Source organism: Mus caroli, chromosome 11 (assembly GCF_900094665.2).
Source record: "Mus caroli chromosome 11, CAROLI_EIJ_v1.1, whole genome shotgun sequence".
Lineage (NCBI taxonomy): Eukaryota > Metazoa > Chordata > Mammalia > Rodentia > Muridae > Mus > Mus caroli.
Window position 1 is genome coordinate 66250961 of NC_034580.1, and position 11423 is coordinate 66262383.

Here is an 11423-nt window from a genome sequence, read left to right on the forward strand (position 1 = left end):
GCCCTGCCCTAACAAGGACCTCTGCAAAGAGATTGGGTTTCCTGGCTTCCAAGTTCCACAGTGATGACTGAACTCCCAGCTAAGAGACACTGTGTTTAGAAGAAGGAGGAGCAGGACTGAATGGCCAGGATCTCCGAGAAAAAGACGCACCTTTTGGTTTCTTTGTTTTTAAGTCTAGAAAGGGGCTTGACAGGAGAATGGCTTGTGGCACAGCAGACACCTTGGACAGAAGTCGCAGTGAAGCCTTTACTAGGAGTTTTTATCAGACCATCCCCAAAATCCACCCCATCTGTGACCTACTGCAGCTCAAGATCTCAGCACTATTGGCTTAGTTGTCAGAGAGGCTGCACAGGAGCATTTAGGATTTTGTTGCCTTCGTCAGTGTGGTTGTGATCCAGATGAGCCTCCCTTTGCTATTTCGTAAGGGAAAATGTCACAGACAGTAAAGAATTCAGTATTCATGAGGTCCAAACTCCCAGCCAGGCTGATGCTACTCTGTGGGAATTTTTCCAAGGTGTGCCGTGACCAGCACTACTCTCTACTGCTACTATCCTGCAGTATTCTTATCCTGATAGCTCAGCTCCCCCACACTGGCAGGACCTGTCCGTGTGTTACATGTACATGAGTGTTTGGTTGTATGTATGTTGCATCTACATGAGTGTGTGGTGGTATGTGTGTTGTATGTCCCTGAGTGTGGATGTGCACATGTCCCTGTACGTGCAAGCAGAGGCCAGATGGGGAAGATGTCAGACATCTTTCTCTATCATCCTCCATCTTATTGCCTTGAGACAAGGTCTTTCCCGACGATCAGGAAACTCCCAATTCTGAGTTGACTGACTGGTCTGAAATAACAAAATTCCTAGTTAAGGGCAAAGGCTTCACCCAGAAGTGTGTGTGTTTATATGGGGGTGTAGCTGAGTGTCCAGGGTCACTGAGAGTTTGGCCGGCAAGATTTTTGGATTCACTTGTCCCTGCCCCAGAGTTGGATTTACAGGCACACACAGCCATTTTACTTTTATTATTGTTTAATGCTCAGTGCTGGACATTCAAACTCAGGTCCTCGTGCTTGCACAGGAAGCTGGCTTACCCGTGGAGCCATCTTCCCAACAGTGTCTGTTTGCTTAATATCCACCACGATCTTTTGAGTTAAAGTAAAACTTGTTCCACAGACAGAGACTTGGGGGTCTCAGCTGCTAAGGATTTGAGGAAATGAAGGTTTGAAGTCAAGGGCTACAGCATCCATGAGCATCTCACCCGTAAGATGCCAGGTAGGGCAGGAGGGACAGGGAGCATGTGGCCACTGCATTGGTGTGCTATGTAAGTTAGTCCTCAAAAACCATACTGGCAGCTAAGACTTTTCCCTGCCATTTTACAAATAAGAACATTGAAATAATTTCCCTAAAGGCATGGAACCTGCAGCTCACAGCCAGGATATAAGCCAGGGTTTCTGTGACTCAAAGGCTCCTGCAAGCTCCTTTCAGCTGTATTGTGAAAAACTGCCTGTGTGGGTGTCTTCTGATTGGACCCCAACCTAAGGAGAGAGAGGGTAGAGAATGTTTTGAGGTTTAAGACTTGGAAGGGGGTTCTTTCTCAGAGAGAGGAAAATCGGGGTGGAGTTATGCAGGCTTGGCCTCAGCAGGCAGTTGGGCACCTTCCAGAGATAATGGAATCTTCAGGGTTGTCCCCGGTCTAGAACAATGGGAGCAGAAACCAGGAAGGAAGCAGAGGGAAGGCATGGAAGAGAACAGGCAAGACAGGAGGGAAGAGAGGAGGCAAGCAGAGACACTGATTGATCTGGCTTCAAAGGGGAGGAGGAAAAGGCTCCTAGGAGACTGAGGTTGGAACAGGAAGGAAGAAAGCAATAGTGAGGTCAAGGGCGTGGGCAGGAAGTGGCTCAGCTGCAGAGCTGGGAGGTGTGGTGTACGCTTTGGGACTCGGGTGGTTGGGAGCCAAGTGGTGGTTGGGAAGCTGGAGACAAAGGTGGGCTGCAGATGCCTGGAGCAAGGCTGTGTGGGAGCCTCCCGTGCGGGTCGTCTCTGAGCACGAGAGAGAGAGAGAGCCAGGATCCTATAGACAACACCTTTTATGTGGCAAGTTATTTTTGCTGTGAAGCCACGTGGTTGCGCCAGGTAATTATAGGGTAAAAGGAATTAAGAAAGACATAATTTCTCTCCATCAAAGCCTGTCTGTTTTACATCTCCACCTCGCTCTGGCAGGCAGCCTTCCTGCCTTCACAGGTGCCTCTTTGATTTCAGTCACGTAGGAAAGGAATTTGAAACACTTTCAAAGCGATTAAAGAGAGGAAGCTATTGGAATGTGGCTAAATGCAATAATCACATTAACTGTTTATGGCCACGGGGCTTTCAGCACCAACGTCCTTGGGTTAGCGTGCACAGGGACTGGGCTGCTGAGAATGGCAGTAGAGATGGCAATGGCAATGATGACAATGCAGGGCCAGGTGGACATAGAAGGGCAGGTGGAGGATGGCTCAGGGCCGGTGCAGAAGGTGGGGGAGCAGGTGGAGAACAGCTAAGGGCAGGTGCAGTGGCAACAGAGGAACAGCGTGGGACAGCCAAAGGCCAGGTGTGTGTGTGTGTGTGTGTGTGTGTGTGTGTGTGTTGGGGGGCGGGGGGAGACAATCAGAATACTATCATGATCCTGGCTTTGGTGTGTCAAACACTTACTGGTCACCCAGAGTGGTGGCCTCTGTTCTTCACAGTACCCCTAGCCTTTATGACTCTAAGAAAGAAAGCTCCAGACACTCCCAGGGAGTGAAATACTGGGCTATGGAGTCAGTCCTGCCTACATGCCAGTCACTGGGTCTCCAAGCTCCAGGACTATGATTACTAAGGTACCAAATGTGTGTGTGTGTGTGTGTGTGTGTGTGACTATGTGAATGTGTTTGACCCCTGTGTGGCAGGAGAACCGTGACAAACACATGTGAATGTGTTTGACTCCTGTATGGCAGGAGAACCGTGACAAATTGCTTCTCAAAGGCTCCAGGGCCTTCACAGGTGCCTCTTTGACACCTTTTCTTTAACAACAGCTGTGACTGCCCTCCATGGACTGTAGCTCAGAGGCCCCAAAGAAGGCAAAAGTCCCAGGCCCTAAGTGCCCTTGGGTTGAAAAATGAAAAGTTTTCACGGAATGAAGAACCTAGTAGCCAGGTCCATGAAAAGGCTCGGGTCTTGTGTGGTTTCTTCTCTCTCCTTGATGGAACCCTGTTGTGACCTTAGCAATGATGCCTCCATCCTAAGCACCGATGAGTTCTGGCTGCATGCCCCAGGTCATGCCAGTCCCAGCTCATGCCTCTGGTCTTCTCCACTTTGCCCTTCCAGGATCTGGGGCTAGTTAGACAAGCCTGCAGTCAGTTGGGCAGCTTGTCAGAAGGGAAAGGTTGGACCTTGTCAACATGGGCAAAAGCTGACAGAATTTCTTCTTTATGGAAAAGTCTGAGCTTTTTTCTCATAAGATCTTCAATGAATAGACCAAAGTGTTCTAAAATTGTTTCCCTTCCTTAAAGTCATGGACTTTAATCACATGTATAAGGTAACTTCACAACAATATACAGATTAGTGTTTGAATTGGGGACCATATCTTAGGCAAGCTGATGTACACAACAGGCTGTCTATTATCATCCCCCTACTGTATCTCACTAGCTAATGAGGCACCTGAATAGGAACAGGAGGCATGGTCTGGAGCAAGAGAAGAGATAGGTAGCAGAAATGATCTTAATGACTGGCAGACTGGACAATAGTTTCCTCTGGCATCAGCTGCAGACTGTATCTGACTTTACACTCACTAGTGCTTCTCAGAGCTTTGTGGACCCCTAATACCATCCACTTTGCTGGGCTGCACTACATAGCACATGGCTCAAAGACCCACTGGCTTGGAACCAGCACTTATTATCGTGGTCACGGGTCTGCAGGTTGATTAGAGTTTGGCTGACTTAGATTCTGCTTGGCTGTTGAGTCTGTTTGAGACTGTGGCTCCAGCTGGCCATGGCTTCAGGTTGTGGATTTGGTTCATAGCTGCTTCTGTGTTCAATCTCTGGTCCAAACCTAGGTTCAATCGCTGCACAGATTCTTTAGATGGCGGGTTACCACAACATAGGAGGGAAATACCTAAGCATCATACAAGAACATTTGCATCCTTGTCCTGCTCACCCGTATCTTACCCATATAGAATCCCCCCAAATGGCTAAAGACTGTCACAGGCTTTGGTTGAAGTCAAGACAATATCATTTTGCCTCTTCCAACCTACCCTGTAAGGCTACTTTCTTATTCTGAATGAACTTGGCAGAATGCCCCTCTCTTCTCTGGTCATGTTTTGATCACACAGTATCCTCCTTAGCCCCAGGACAGTCTCAATCCAGTGATTAGAATGTCTAGAAGGATCATGAGAATCAACTATACTCACTAGTGGCCACAGGCAGGCTGTTACTGTATCACCCTGTCATTAAGAACCCAAGGATTGGGCCTATAACTCAGCATGTTACATGAAGCATGACTCTTGTGTACTTATTCTCTATGGACAGTGTAGATCAGTGGTTCTCAACCTGTGTGTCACTACTCCTTTAGGATTTGAACAACCCTACCACAAGGGTTACCTATGACCATCAGAAAACACAGATAATTATATTAGAATATATAACAATAACAAGATTCATTATGAAGTTACAGCAAAAATAATTTTATGTTTGGGGGTCACCACAATATGAAGTGGTGTATTAAAAGGTCATAGCATTAGGAAGGTTGAGAATCACTGGTCTAGAACCTTCTCCTTGGCCCGTGATTCCTGTAATGTTCATTATACAGATATTTTTTAGGATCCTGTTGCCCCTTGAGGCATCCTCTCAGGATAGCTTCTCCTAAGACTGCTTTGGGCAACATATCTCCCCCAACTCTCTAAAGTACTTCCCCCTACATCTCCAACCGACTGTTTTCCTTTTTGACACATTCTGGAGTAAAAAGCCAATCTACCACGTCCCCAAGCCCCATGGAGGATCTGTAGCAAGCAGGTTTGAGTTTTCTTTCTCTAACAGGCCCCACCCTGCTCCCAAGAGATCCCTTAGGTCGCCATGCCTGGCTGAGTTCCACTTATGCGAGAAGGCTTGGTTGCCAAGTTTGGGATAATTGGGATTTTATCTTCCCCGTCTACTCATAATCACTTCTCTCTTTCTCAGTCAAGCATGTCCCCTGTGCCGCCTGAGGTCTGCTGGACACCACATTCCGAGAGACATTTCCTGTCAGCTTCACTGTGCTTCACAGAGCTGGTGGCCATGTGAGCTGCTCATTAAGGTGGCCTATTGTCTCAGCCACTCCTCACTTCCTCAGGTCAGTTTGTTCTCTTGCACAAGGACTAAGCTGCTGGCTTCTTTGAGCCTCCCATCCAGAGATACAGTCCATAGGAAAACCATGAGATCAGGATAAAAAGTCCAGGCTGGTGCCCAGGGGCATGGTTTATTCTGAGTCCCACGGAGGATTACTTTGGGCAATCACAGGGTGAATGTGAATGCTGATTACATCTGCAGGTACCAGACAAAGGAAATGAAGTGTAACTATATAATGTTAGGCAAATTTAAAGGATTGTTATTTCTACTGGGCAAGATAGCTACTTCCCAGCATAAGAGAATAACCTCTGAGGTCAAATCCAAATTGCCTGTTTTATGCTTCTGTGAGTCTCAGGACAATACAAGAAAGCTTTCGGTAGAGGAAGCAGGCCTCTTGGACAGCCATCTGTGCCTCTTCACTGTTCCCTGTGTGACGTCTCTGAATGGTGGTCCAGTCTAGCTCAGCTGTGACGTTCCTCTGTCATCTGTGACTAGAGGGAGCTGGTGACCCCCAGGAAAAGGGAAGAGAGCTCACATGGATTCCCAGTCCTATTCTGATATTAGAAAGCTCTGGGCATTGCAGGTTCTGCTGGGCTCCCAGGGACCAGGCTGGTTCTGACCTCACCTTGCTCTGGCTGGTCTCCACTTACTTCATGTCCCATGGGGAATAACACCTCTCTGAAGGTGTTGAGCTGCAGTGATTGTTTTTCTGGCTGCTACTTGATACTCAGTCACCTGTTTGCTGTCACACTTGCCACTCAGAGTAACAATGAATTATTTGATGAATTGTTTGATGATCTTTCTTGCTTCTAAGCTGTGAGCAACTCTAGACTTGGCTATAATTGATCCCCAAGACCCTTTGGTGCACAGCTGAAGCCGCACCCACACCAGAGGAAGTGCTGGAGGCAGAAGAGAAGAAATCAACACACACACTGCCTCCTTCCCAAACAGCATCCAAGGAAGTCTCAAGGTGAGGCTGCAATGCAGCCTTCTCAACAGTATTCTATAGAGAAGTGGGATGCTAACTGATTTCCAGAGGTGGCCTTGTTCCAGGGCTCTCTGAAAATGCTACCTGGTGATGAACTTGACTTTGTTCTTCTGAACTGAGGGCACTGGCCCAGTGGGCCATCTCACCATGGCTCTACTCACCTGGTGGCCAGCAGAGTCCACCGAGAGCTGACTTCTGGGAGTCGTTGCTGGAAGAGAGTCTGGCAGGAAAGAATTGTCAAGTATCTCAGCTGACTCCCCAGAGGAGATGAATATCCACCCAAGGGACAGCCAAGGTATACAACACTGCTCAAGGGGCAGGGCTCAGGTTTCAGAGAGTCAAGTTCAGACAGCCATGGATCTGGATATGGTTGGGAGGCAGGAATCATGTTCTTAGGAAGATACCATCTTTCTCTGAGATTGTGAACAGTCCCTTCCCCTCTCTGAACCTCAGGTTCCTTTCTGCATGGGGTAACATTTAAGTGTTTAGATTCTCAATCATTACCTGGGATCAGATCCCAGTTTGCTCTGTTTGTTTTGGTTTAGTTTATATAATAAGACTTTCAGAAAGCTACTTTTCTTTAAAAGGGAGCCGGTCATAGTTCTGATATTACAGGCGTGTACCTCTGTACGTTCTAGAACCTGTCTAGTAACCTTTGTTGTTCACCTGGGCCACCTTGCCAACTTCCCTTTTTAAAACCTGGCTATAGAACTTTGCCCATCAGCACGACATAGGATGTTGGTATTTTATTCTGTAGGCATCGAGGAAGCACTGAAGGGATGTGGGGAGGGGGTAGAAAGTCATCTGGTGCTGCACTTTATAAGACTTGCCCAGTGACTCTGCCCCTCCCCACCCGGCTTCAGGTCAACAAGACTGATTTTGAAAGAGAGATTCTTGACAGACATCACTGCTCTGCAGCTGTGGCAGGCCTGCTCCTTTTCAGCCTTTGCAGCCTCTCTGACAGCAGGCAGGCCATTAGGGGCTCCCTGGCCTTCCGTGATGGCTTGTTAGCACATTTAAACCCTTTGTAGGAGGCTCTCCTCTGTGTAATTGGGCCTTCACTCTGCTGCGCTTCCTGGCCATAGTGCTTGTTAGCTGTCAGGCAAGGCTATGAATTTGTGGAGTAGCCAGCAAACCTTATTTTTTATAGCTAACCCTGCTGGGTGAGGACCTCATGGAAAGGCACCAATAACACAGGGACATATTGTATGAAGGAGGAGGAGGAGAAAGAAGGAGGAGGAGAGAGAGAAGGAGGAGGGGGAAGGAGGAGGAGGAAGAAGGTAGCGGGGCTCGCTTGGGAGTGGGCAAAGTGAGAGAATAGGGGGTTTGTGCAGAGGTCGTGCAGAGCTCAGTGTGCTGCATGCTCAGAAGTCATTTTTGGTTAAGACTGCTACCCCAAGGGAACGGTCATCTGCTTTCAGCTCTGTGACCCCTTCCTTGAGCAGTTTTACAAGGCTTCCTCAAGCAGTTTGCAAGTATAAGGATAGTAATGTCGCAGAAGGAAGCCAGCAGCTGTATAGAACCTAGCTTGTTTGTGGCCCTGGAAAGAAAGTCTGTGTGCCTATTGCTCTGGACCATTTGAAGAGCAATGCTGTGGTGTCCTGTGCCTAACTTCTGGATCTTGGCTGATAGGGGAGAGTCCTCCTGTGTGCTTTCGCTCCTACTTTGACTATCACTAGAAAACAAAAGTCTAGTCTCTACAAAGCTACCTCAGACCAACCAGAGATTTCCATAAAACTCTGTCCAAGGCTATGAGTGAAGTCTTTGTCAAAAGGGAATTAAAGAGAAATAGGAAAAAATAAGGAGAGGTTAGAGTCATTCTGGATCCTCAGGTTTTGAGTGGCCCTCCAGACAGAGCTAGGACAGATAGATAGCAGCACCATGAGTGGTAGCACTGGAAAGCACAAAGGTCTTCAGTGGATGACAGGCAACCTAGAAGGCAGACGGTCACAACCAGACTTGGCTTGCACTAACATTTTCTGTGCACTGCTGTTGCACACCCTACATCCATGGCCTCTATATGGAGAAACACTACCCATGGTTCCTTGCTGAATAGCTTGTTTGTTGGGTTAGACCAATGGAACAGCAATGGAGAACTGATGTCTCTTTGGTGACCCTGCATCTCACTAGGTTGTAATCATCTGAATTCTTCCAGAACCCTCTGTTCTTCCAGACCCATGGTGGCAATGCCTTCTCTGTGTGACTAGAATGTGTGTGTAGCTTATGCCCACAACACTGAGAGGGTCTGTTAGATTTGGGTCTCTTCTGTGGTTTCATCTAAGCTGATTTCCATGTCCTGCCATCACCTGACTGACAGAGTTTCTGTTCCCTGGGCTTTGCCACCTCGAGACAGGTTTTTTTGTTTGTTCGTTTTTTGTTTGTTTTCCCTAGTATTGACTTGCTCTGACCTTGGAGAAATTTTGAACTTGGCACAATATAAGGATCGGGTGGAGGCTGTGAAGAAAAGAGGCACACAGTAAGAGTTTGAAATGAAAGGCTGAAGATAGGCCTTTGGCACTGGGCCCCAAGGGATCCTTAGTGCACTTCACAGGAGGGGTCTGTAAAGTATCTCAACTCTCCAGGGATCTGGTTGTTGTCACTGAAGATCCTTTGACGAAGGAAGGCTCAGAGCAAAACTGCCTATGGGTAGGAGTCAGTAGGCATTTACAATGGTAAAATGGCATTTTTAATCAGAACAGTAATAGGCCACTTGGAGAATTTTGATATGCAGAAGATTCCCTTGGAATCCAGAAGCAAAATATGAGCAATTAAGGCCACAGTGAGAAGTGGCTGGAGCATGAGGAGTGTGGAAAGAGATGCTAAGGCAAGGCAGGTCCTGGAAGGGTTCTAGAAGACAGTAGACTTGCCCACACCAGGAGAACATTCTGGAAAGGGATCCATGGAGGTAAGGGTAAGAAAGATTTGAGTTCTTAGTCCAGGAAGTAGGAGGCGTGTCCCTTGTGACATATAGCATCATCTGCTTGGGGGAGAAGAACCCAGGGAGAAGAGGAAGCTACTCCCCCCACCCCCACCCCCACCCCTACCCCCCCTCGCTCTGCCTGCCTGCTCCCTTAGCTATCACTGACATCCCAGGGGCACAGGATTAGCTGCTGCCACAAACATGGAAGGTCCAGGAGCTGATGCACAGGATGAACTTGTCCAACTCAGACAGAGGTTTATAAAAGATGATCTCTTACCTTCAGCATCCGTGAGATTCAGTTCCTGGATCTCACTCTTGACCATTCAATAGGAAACCTAGCCAATCATAATGCAACTCTGCTTTGGCTTTTTTGGGGGTGCGGGGTTGGTTTTTTCTTGCGGGGGGGGGGGGGCAAAAATATTCTCTGTAATCAAAGTTACCAAATACTTCCTCCACTGGCGTAGACTCTCCTGGCCAGGATGGATGGTGGCAGATTCAGGATGTTCTTCATTCCACAGAATGAGTTCTACCTTCTCCAAGCTGAGGGCAAAGGCGACACCTATGAAGTGGTTCCTAGTCTTCTATTGGTTTCTCTGAAGACTGAGAGAGATGTGGTCATGAGGACTAGTTGGTCACCCTTATGTGGGCAAAATGAAAGGAACCAAGACATGAATATGGGCACTGGCATTTCCCCGACTGCCCCATGGTTCTCAGGGTCTGTGACCGCAGGCATCTGGGTCCTTAGCACACAGACGGCCTATTGGTGGTTCTCTTACTTTAATAGGGTATCGCAGCATATTTGAGCACAGATGTAGTGTACACATCTGGGCTTTGGAGGACTCCTCATCAAGGAAGAACAGAGAGAGCGTTTAGGAAAGAACAATGGCACCTCTTTTGCTTTCCCTGGCAGATCTCTGAATCCCACGTGGTGAGGCTCCGTGCTCACATCATCATTGCCACAGCTCAGCTCACAAATGTCTCCACAGCATGGCTTATTGGGAAGTGTAGGAATTACCTTCAGAGCAATCTTAGAAAGTCAGGACACATCCCCGTTCTTTAACCATTCAGCACATGCTTTTTTGAGTGACTAATAGATTATATTAGGTGTTGGAGAGATAGGTATAAGACAACAAAGACATCTACCATCAGAGAATTTGCATTCTGAAGATTCAGGCAAGAGAGAAATAGATGTATAAGATACTGGCAGACAATGAATTCAATGAAGGAAGTGGAGCAAGGGTGACATGAATTATTGGTAATTTAAATGCAGGGGTCAAAGAGGTCACAGCTGAACGATAATATTTGAGTAGAGACCACGAAGAAAGCCAAGAGAAGACATGAGGGAGCAGTTTTGGTTAAAGGAATAGCAAGGATAGAGGCCCTGAAAATGGGAGTCCTTTTAGATTGTAAGATGGGCTTCTCTCTCTCTCTCTCTCTCTCTCTCTCTCTGTGTGTGTGTGTGTGTGTGTGTGTGTGTGTATGTGTGTGTGTGTGTGTGTGTGTGTGTGTGTGTGTGTGAAAGGGAAAAGGCTGGCAGTGGTGGAGTGAACAAGAACAAAGAAGTCAGAGAGAACATGCCTCTCTTATCCTGTGCCTCTTAGTTTCATAAACCCTCACCATTAGCACTGCCTTTTATTCTTCTGGAAATTTATTGATTCCACACTGGCAGTTTTCAGGGACACAATTCAAGGTTGTCTAAGCCAATGGTTCTCAACCTGTGGGTTGTGACCCCTTCAGGGATTGAATAAGTCTTTCCAAAGTCATTGGAAAACACAGGTTTACATTATGATTCATAACAGTAGCGAATTTACAGTTATGAAGTAGCAGGGAAAATAATTGTATGGTTGGGGGGTCAGCACACCATGAGGAACTGTATCAAAGGGTCACAGCATTAGGAAGATTGAGACCACTGTTTTAAATGTTGATGTAGCTGCTTTGCAATATCAACTGTCACCAGCAGGTGCCCAGCACCTTCTTTTATTTTATTATTATTATTTTTTGTTTTGTTTCTTTTTTTTAATTAGGTATTTTCCTCAATTACATTTCCAGTGCTATCCAAAAAGTCCCCAATACACTTCCCCCCCCAGTCCCCCACCCACCCACCCCCACCTCTTGGCCCTGGCATTCCCCTGTACTGGGGCATATAAAGTTGGCAAGTCCAGTGGGCCTCTCTTTCCAGTGAT

General features: G+C 47.3%; 1 long non-coding RNA gene across 1 annotated transcript in view; it reads left to right on the forward strand.

The window, feature by feature from the left end:
* Nucleotides 1-6277: 6277 nt before the first annotated feature.
* Nucleotides 6278-11423, forward strand: part of LOC110304297 — a 60075-nt gene continuing 54929 nt past the window's right edge. Inside the window, exon 1 of the long non-coding RNA XR_002379054.1 lies at nt 6278-6615. This is a non-coding gene — a long non-coding RNA (uncharacterized LOC110304297). The remainder of the gene's footprint in view (nt 6616-11423) is intronic.